Below are 10,027 nucleotides of genomic sequence, written 5' to 3' on the forward strand. Positions count from 1 at the left end.
GCAAATTTCATTAGTTTTGAGCTTTTTCATCTGAGCAAGTTAAGTGCCCCAGAAAAATTCGTCTTTACGGACTGTTCTGTTTTGACAGATTCTGCCTTTTATTTCGCATTGCCTGTTTTGCTATGTTGAATGGATTTCTTTGTTCCATTAACTTACAGTAGCTTTGGGCAATGTCCAGAAGTGTTAAGAATGATTGTGTTACCTTTGAACATGTGAATTTTTGATTATGCACTAACCCTCTAATGAGTTTGTTTCGAGTTTGGTGTGGAGGAAGTTTTCAAGGGTCAAGAGAGGAGGATGATATACTATGATCAAGAAGAGTGAAAAGTCTAAGCTTGGGGATGCCCCGTGGTTCATCCCTGCATATTTCAAGAAGACTCAAGCATCTAAGCTTGGGGATGCCCAAGGCATCCCCTTCTTCATCGACAACTTATCGAGTCACCTCTAGTGAAACTATATTTTTATTCCGTCACATCTTATGTACTTTACTTGGAGCGTCTGTGTGCTTTTATTTTCGTTTTGTTATTTTCATTCTCTGAATAAATTCATGCTTGTGTGGGAGAGAGACACGCTCCGCTTTTCCAAATACTGCAATCATCGCTTGTTTACTGTTTTACTGCATCTTTACTTCCTGCAATATTACTACCATCAACTGCACGCTAGCAAGCACTTTTCCGGCGTTGTTACTACTGCTCATTTTCATCCATACTACTTGTATTTCACTATCTCTTCGCCGAACTAGTGCACCTATACATCTGACAAGTGTATTAGGTGTGTTGGGGACACAAGAGACTTCTTGTATCGTGATTGCAGGGTTGCTTGAGAGGGATATCTTTGACCTCTTCCTCCCCGAGTTCGATAAACCTTGGGTGATCCACTTAAGGGAAACTTGCTGCTGTTCTACAAACCTCTGCTCTTGGAGGCCCAACACTGCCTACAAGAATAGAAGCACCCGTAGACATCAAGCACTTTTCTGGCGCCGTTGCCGGGGAGGAAAGGTAAAAGGCACTCATACTCCGGTCCCAGGTAACTAAGTACTTTTCTGTTGCGTGTGTGTGCTCGAAGCTATTTCCTTTAGATCCTGCAATTGCATCTTTTTGTTTCTTGTTTTACACTAGTTTGGCTTAATGGAAAACAACAACACAATGAGAGATCTTTATTAACTTTATCTTGAATTAGGACATGATGTGTTTGAAGAGAGAATTAAAAAACCCATGGAACTTTATATGTATGCTAATGGGAATGTTATTAGTATGAATGCTTTGAACACCATTGTTGCTAATGCTATGGAAAATTCTAAGCTTGGGGAGGTCGGTTTTGATGAAAATGATCTCTTTAGCCCTCCGGGTATTGAGGATAAAGTTTATGTTGATTATGATATGCCTCCCATATATGATGATTATAATGATAGTGGTCTTTTGGTGCCGCCTACTATGGAGGATAAAGTTTATTATGATTATACTATGCCTCCTACACTTGATGATAATAATAATGATAGCTACTTTGTTGAATTTGCTCCCACTACAACTAATAAAATCGATTATGCTTATGTGGAGAGTAATAATTTTATGCATATAGCTCATGATAAGAATGTTTCATGTGATAGTTATATTGTTGAATTTGTTCATGATGCTACTGAAAGTTATTATGAGAGAGGAAAATATGGTTGTAGAAATTTTCATGTTACTAAAATACCTCTCTTTTTGCTGAAAATCTTGAAGTTACACTTGTTTTATCTTTCTATGCTTGTTGCATTATGCTTCATGAACTTATTTGTGTACAAGATTCCTTTTCATAGGAAGTGGGTTAGACTTAAAAGTGTTTCTAATTTGCTTCTTGATGCTCTCTTTTGCTTCAACTCTTATTTCTTGCGCGAGCATCATTAAAATTGCTGAGCCCATCTTAATGGCTATAAAGAAAGAACTTCTTGGGAGATAACCCATGTGTTTATTTTACTACAGTACTTTTGTTTTATATTTGAGTCTTGGAAGTTTTTACTACTGTAGCAACCTCTCCTTATCTTATTTTATTGCATTGTTGTGCCAAGTAAAGTCTTTGATAGTAAAGTCAATACTAGATTTGGATTACTGCGCAGAAACAGATTTCTTGCTGTCACAAATTTGGGTATGGTTCTCTGTAGGTAACTCAGAAAAATCTGCCAATTTACGTGCGCGATCCTCATATATGTACGCAACTTTCATTCAATTTGAGCATTTTCATCTGAGCAAGTCCAGTGCCTCTAAAAATTCGTCTTTACGGATCGTTCGTTTTGACAGATTCTGCCTTTTATTTCGCATTGCCTCTTTTGCTGTGTTGGATGGATTTCTTTGTTCCATTGACTTCCAGTAGCTTTGGGCAATGTCCAGAAGTGTTAAGAATGATTGTGTCACCTCTGAACATGTGAAATTTTTGATTATGCACTAACCCTCTAATGAGTTTGTTTCGAGTTTGGTGTGGAGGAAGTTTTCAAGGGTCAAGAGAGGAGGATGATATACTATGATCAAGAAGAGTGAATAGTCTAAGCTTGGGGATGCCCCGTGGTTCATCCCTGCATATTTCAAGAAGACTCAAGCATCTAAGCTTGGGGATGCCCAAGGCATCCCCTTCTTCATCAACAATTTATCAGGTTTCTTCTCTTGAAACTATATTTTTATTCGGTCACATCTTATGTACTTTACTTGGAGCGTCTGTTTGTTTTGTTTTGTTTGAATAAATTCATGCTTGTGTGGGAGAGAGACACGCTCCGCTGTTGCGTATGAACACATGTGTTCTTAGCTTTACTCTTAATGTTCATGGCGAAGGTTGAAACTGCTTCGCTCATTGTTATATGGTTGGAAACGAGAAAATGCTTCATGTGGTAATTGGTATAATGTCTTGAATAATTTGATACTTGGCAATTGTTGTGCTCATATGGATCATGTTTAAGCTCTTGCATCATGTACTTTGTACCCATTAATGAAGAACTACATAGAGCTTGTTAAAATTTGGTTTGCATGATTGTTCTCTAGAGTCTAGATATTTTCTGGTTAAGGTGTTTGAACAACAAGGAAGACGATGTAAAGTCTTATAATGCTTACAATATGTTCATATGTGAGTCTTGCTGCACCGTTTTATACTTGAGTTTGCTTCAAACAACCTTGCTAGCCTAGCCTTGTATTGAGAGGAATTCTTCTCGTGCATCCAAATCCTTGAGCCAAAAACTATGCCATTTGTGTCCACAATACCTACCTACCACATGGTATTTCTCTGCCATTCCAAAGTACATTACTTGAGTGCTACCTTTAAAATTCTATTCTTTTCCTTTGCAATATATAGCTCATGGGAAAATAGCCTTAAAAACTATTGTGGTATTGAATATGTTGCTATGTATCTTATTTCTTATAAGTTGCTTGTTGAGCGGTAACCATGTTTCTGGGGACGCCATCAACTTTTTACACCTTTGTTGAATATCATGTGAGTTGTGATGTCTACGGGTGCTTCTATTCTTGTAGACAGTGTTGGGCCTCCAAGAGCAGAGGTTTGTAGAACAACAGCAAGTTTCCCTTAAGTGGATCACCCAAGGTTTATCGAACTCAGGGAGGAAGAGGTCAAAGATATCCCTCTCAAGCAACCACTGCAACCACAAAGCAAGAAGTCTCTTGTGTCCCCAACACACCTAATAGGTGCACTAGTTCGGCGAAGAGATAGTGAAATACAGGTGGTATGAATAAGTATGAGCAGTAGTAACGGCGCCGAGAAAAGTGCTTGCTGGCGTGCGGTTGATGGTAGTAATATTGCGGGAAGTAAACATGTAACAGAACGAGTAAACAAGCAGCGATAGCGATATTTAGGAACAAGGCCTAGGGATCATACTTTCACTAGTGGACACTCTCAACATTGATCACATAACAGAATAAATAAATAGATGCTAGACTCTACACCCTCTTGTTGGATGATGAACACCACTAATCGTGTAGGATTACACGAACCCTCAATGCTTGGAGTTAACAAGCTCCACAATATTCAATGTTCATATTTAAATAACCTTAGAGTGCATAACAAATCAACATAACCAAACCAAGTACTAACATAGCATGCACACTGTCACCTTCACACTACGAAAGGAGGAATAGATCACATCAATACTATCATAGCAATAGCTAACTTCATGATCTACAAGAGATCACAATCATAGCCTACGCCAAGTACTACACGATGCACACACTTGTCACCATTACACCGTGCGGGAGGAATAAACTACTTTAATAACATCACTAGAGTAGCACACGAGATAAATTGTGATACAAAACACATTGCAATCATAAAGAGATATAAATAAGCACTTCACTATGCCATTCATAAAAGTGAATAAGTATTACGTGAAATATAGCCTAAGAGACCCACACGGTGCACACACTTGTCACCTTTACACACGTGGGACAAGGAGTCTCCAGGAGATCACATAAGTAAAATCCACTTGACTAGCATAATGACATCTAGATTACAAGCATCATCATATGAATCTCAATCATGTAAGGCAGCTCATGAGATTATTGTATTGAAACACATAGGAGAGAGATGAACCACATAGCTACCGGTACAGCCCCGAACCTCGATGGAGAACTACTCCCTCCTCATGGGAGACAGCAGCGTTGATGAAGATGGCGGTGGTGTTGATGGAGAAGCCTTCCAGGGGCACTTCCCCGTCCGGCGGCGTGCCGGAACAGAGACTCCTGTCCCCCAGATCTTGGCTTCGCGATGGCGGCGGCTCTGGAAGGTTTTCTCTGGTTTCGTCGAACATGGTAGGGTTTTCGCGACGGAGACTTTAAGTAGGCGGAAGGGCAAGGTCGGTGTAGTCCTGGTGGGGCCACACACTAGGCCGGCGCGGCTAGGGCTTGGGCCGCGCCGCCCTACTGTGTCCCCACCTCGTGGCCCCACTTCGTTTCCCCTTCGGACTTACGGAAGCTTCGTGGAAAAATAGGACCACGGGCGTTGATTTCGTCCGATTCCGAGAATATTTCCTTACTAGGATTTCTGAAAGCAAAAACAGCAGAAAACGACAAGCGGCCCTTCGGCATCTCGTCAATAGGTTAGTTCCGGAAAACGCATAATAATGACATAAAGTATGCATAAAACATGTAGATATCATCAATAATGTGGCATGGAACATAAGAAATTATCGATACGTCGGAGACGTATCAGCATCCCCAAGCTTAGTTCCTGCTCGTCCCGAGCAGGTAAACGATAACAAAGATAATTTACGGAGTGACATGCCATCATAACCTTGATCATACTATTGTAAGCATATGTAATGAATGCAGCGATCAAAACAATGGTAATGACATGAGTAAACAAATGAATCATAAAGCAAAGACTTTTCATGAATAGTACTTTCAAGACAAGCATCAATAAGTCTTGCATAAGAGTTAACTCATAAAGCAATAAATCAAAGTAAAGGTATTGAAGCAACACAAAGGAAGATTAAGTTTCAGCGGTTGCTTTCAACTTATAACATGTATATCTCATGGATAGTGTCAATGTGAAGTAATATAACAAGTGCAATATGCAAGTATGTAGGAATCAATGCACAGTTCACACAAGTGTTTGCTTCTTGAGGTGGAGAGAAATAGGTGAACTGACTCAACATAAAAGTAAAAGAAAGGTCCTTCAAAGAGGAAAGCATCGATTGCTATATTTGTGCTAGAGCTTTTATTTTGAAAACATGAAACAATTTTGTCAACGGTAGTAATAAAGCATATGTATCATGTAAATTATATCTTACAAGTTGCAAGCCTCATGCATAGTATACTAATAGTGCCCGCACCTTGTCCTAATTAGCTTGGATTAACACGGATTATCATTGCATAGCATATGTTTCAACCAAGTGTCACAAAGGGGTACCTCTATGCCGCCTGTACAAGGGTCTAAGGAGAAGGTTCGCATTGGATTTCTCGCTTTTGATCATTCTCAACTTAGATACCCATACCGGGACAACATAGACAACAGATAATGGACTCCTCTTTTAATGCTTAAGCATTCAACAACAATTAATATTCTCATAAGAGATTGAGATTTTATGTCCAAACTGAAACTTCCACCATGATTCATGGCTTTAGTTAGCGGCCCAATGTTCTTCTTTAACAGTATGCATACTCAAACCATTTGATTGTGAAAACCACCCTTACTTCAGACAAGACGAACATGCATAGCAACTCACATGATATTCAACAAAGGTAAAAGAGTTGATGGCATCCCCATAAACATGGTTACCGCTCAACAAGCAACTTATTAAGAAATAAGACACATAAGTACATATTCTTCACCACAATAGTTTTAAGCCTATTTTGTCCCATGAGCTATATATTGCAAAGGTAAAGAATAGAAATTTTAAAGGTAGCACTCAAGTAATGTACTTTGGAATGGCGGAGAAATACCATGTGGTAGGTAGGTATGGTGGACACAAATGGCATGGATTTTGGCTCAAGGATTTGGATGCACGAGAAGAATCCCTCTCAATACAAGGCTAGGCTAGCAAGGTTGTTTGAAGCAAACTCAAGTATAAAATAGTGCAGCAAGACTCACATATAAACATATTGTAAGCATTATAAGACTTTACATCGTCTCCTTGTTGTTCAAACACCTCAACCGAGAAAATATCTAGACTTAGAGAGACCAATCATGCAAACCAAATTTTAACAAGCTCTATGTAGTTATTCATTAATAGGTGCAAGGTACATGATGCAAGAGCTTAAACATGATCTATATGAGCACAACAATTTCCAAGTATCACATTATTCAAGACATTATACCATTTACCACATGCAGCATTTTCTGTTTCCAACCATATAACAATGAACGAAGCAGTTTCAACCTTCGCCATGAACATTAAGAGTAAAGCTAAGAACACATGTGTTCATACTCAACAGCGGAGCGTGTCTCTCTCCCACACAAGGATGAACTTATCCAAACATAAACAAAAACAAAAGCAAACAGACGCTCCAAGTAAAGTACATAAGATGTGACCGAATAAAAATACAGTTCCAAGAGAAGAAACCTGATAAATTGTTGATGAAGAAGGGGATGCCTTGGGCATCCCCAAGCTTAGACGCTTGGGTCTTCTTGAAATATGCAGGGATGAACCACGGGTGCATCCCCAAGCTTAGACTTTTCACTCTTCTTGATCATAGTATATCATCCTCCTCTCTTGACCCTTGAAAACTTCCTCCACACCAAACTCGAAATAAACTCATTAGAGGGTTAGTGCATAATCAAAAATTCACATGTTCAGAGGTGACACAATCATTCTTAACACTTCGGACATTGCCCAAAGCTACTGGAAGTTAATGGAACAAAGAAATCCATCAAACATAGCAAAAGAGGCAATGCGAAATAAAAGGCAGAATCTGTCAAAACAGAACAGTCCGTAAAGACGAATTTTACAGGGGCACTAGACTTGCTCAGATGAAAATGCTCAAATTGAATGAAAGTTGCGTACATATCTGAGGATCACGCACGTAAATTGGCAGATTTTACAGAGAACCATACCCAAATTCGTGACAGCAAGAAATCTGTTTCTGCGCAGTAATCCAAATCTAGTATTGACTTTACTATCAAAGACTTTACTTGGCACAACAATGCAATAAAATAAAGATAAGGAGAGGTTGCTACAGTAGTAACAACTTCCAAGACACAAATATAAAACAAAATTACTGTAGTAAAATAAACACATGGGTTATCTCCCAAGAAGTGCTTTTTTTATAGCCATTAAGATGGGCTCAGCAGTTTTAATGATGCACTCGCAAGAAATAAGAGTTGAAGCAAAAGAGAGCATCAAAAAGCAAATTCAAAACAAATTTAAGCCTAACATGCTTCCTATGAAAAGGAATCTTGTAAATAAACAAGTTCATGAAGAGCAAAGTAACAAGTATAGGAAGATAGAACAAATGTAGCTTCAAAAATTTCAGCACATAGAGAGGTGTTTTAGTAACATGAAAATTTCTACAACCATATTTTCCTCTCTCATAATAATTTTCAGAGGCATCATGAACAAACTCAACAATATAAGTATCACATAAAGCATTCTTATTCACATGCATAAAAGTATCATTACTCTCCACATAAGCATAATCAATTTTATTAGTTGTAGTGGGAGCAAATTCAACAAAGTAGCTATCATTATTATTCTCATCATCAAATATAGGAGGCATATTGTAATCATAATCAAATTTATCCTCCATAACAGGCGGTACTAAAAGACCAATATCATTATAATCATCATATATGGGAGGCATATCATAATCAACATAAACTTTCTCCTCAATACCCGGAGGACTAAAGAGATCATTTTCATCAAAACCGACCTCCCCAAGCTTAAATTCTTCCATAGCATTAGCAACAATATTGTTCAAAGCATTCATACTGATAACATTCCCATTAGCATGCATAACTTCCATGGGTTTTTTAATTTTCTCTTCAAACACATCATGTCCTAATTCAAGATAAAGTTCATAAAGATCTCTCATTTTGTTGTTGTCTTCCATTAAGCCTTACTAGTGTAGAACAAGAAACCAAAAGATGCAATTGCAGGATCTAAAGGAAATAGCTTAGAGCACACACACAACGGCAACAGAAAAGTACTTATTACCTGGGACCGAAGTATGAATGCCTTTTACCTTTCCTCCCCGGCAACGGCGCCAGAAAAGTGCTTGATGTCTACGGGTGCTTCTATTCTTGTAGACAGTGTTGGGCCTCCAAGAGCAGAGGTTTGTAGAACAACAGCAAGTTTCCCTTAAGTGGATCACCCAAGGTTTATCGAACTCGGGGAGGAAGAGGTCAAAGATATCCCTCTCAAGCAACCCTGCAACCACAAAGCAAGAAGTCTCTTGTGTCCCCAACACACCTAATAGGTGCACTAGTTCGGCGAAGAGATAGTGAAATACAGGTGGTATGAATAAGTGTGAGCAGTAGTAACGGCGCCAGAAAAGTGCTTGCTGGCGTGCAGTTGATGGTAGTAATATTGCAGGAAGTAAACATGTAACAGAACAGTAAACAAGCAGCGATAGCGATATTTAGGAACAAGGCCTAGGGATCATACTTTCACTAGTGGACACTCTCAACATTGATCACATAACAGAATAAATAAATAGATGCTAGACTCTACACCCTCTTGTTGGATGATGAACACCACTAAGCTGTGTAGGATTACACGAACCCTCAATGCCGGAGTTAACAAGCTCCACAATATTCAATGTTCATATTTAAATAACCTTAGAGTGCATAACGAGATCAACATAACCAAACCAAGTACTAACATAGCATGCACACTTGTCACCTTCACACTACGAAAGGAGGAATAGATCACATCAATACTATCATAGCAATAGTTAACTTCATGATCTACAAGAGATCACAATCATAGTCTACGCCAAGTACTACACGATGCACACTACTGTCACCATTACACCGTGCGGGAGGAATAAACTACTTTAATAACATCACTAGAGTAGCACACGGATAAATTGTGATACAAAACACATTGCAATCATAAAGAGATATAAATAAGCACTTCACTATGTCATTCATAACAGTGAATAAGTATTATGTGAAATATAGCCTAAGAGACCCACACGGTGCACACACTGTCACCTTTACACACGTGGGACAAGGAGTCTCCGGAGATCACATAAGTAAAATCCACTTGAATAGCATAATGACATCTAGATTACAAGCATCATCATATGAATCTCAATCATGTAAGGCAGCTCATGAGATTATTGTATTGAAGCACATAGGAGTGAGATGAACCACATAGCTACCGATACAGCCCCGAACCTCGATGGAGAACTACTCCCTCCTTATGGGAGACAACAGCGTTGATGAAGATGGCGGTGGTGTTGATGGAGAAGCCTTCCGGGGGCACTTCCCCGTCCCGGCGGCGTGCCGGAACAGAGACTCCTGTCCCCCAGATCTTGGCTTCGCGATGGCGGCGGCTCCGGAAGGTTTTCTCTGGGTTTCGTCGAACATGGTAGGGTTTTCGCGATGGAGACTT

The sequence above is a fragment of the Lolium rigidum genome, chromosome 3 (genome assembly GCF_022539505.1).
Source record: "Lolium rigidum isolate FL_2022 chromosome 3, APGP_CSIRO_Lrig_0.1, whole genome shotgun sequence".
Taxonomy (NCBI): Eukaryota; Viridiplantae; Streptophyta; class Magnoliopsida; order Poales; family Poaceae; genus Lolium; species Lolium rigidum.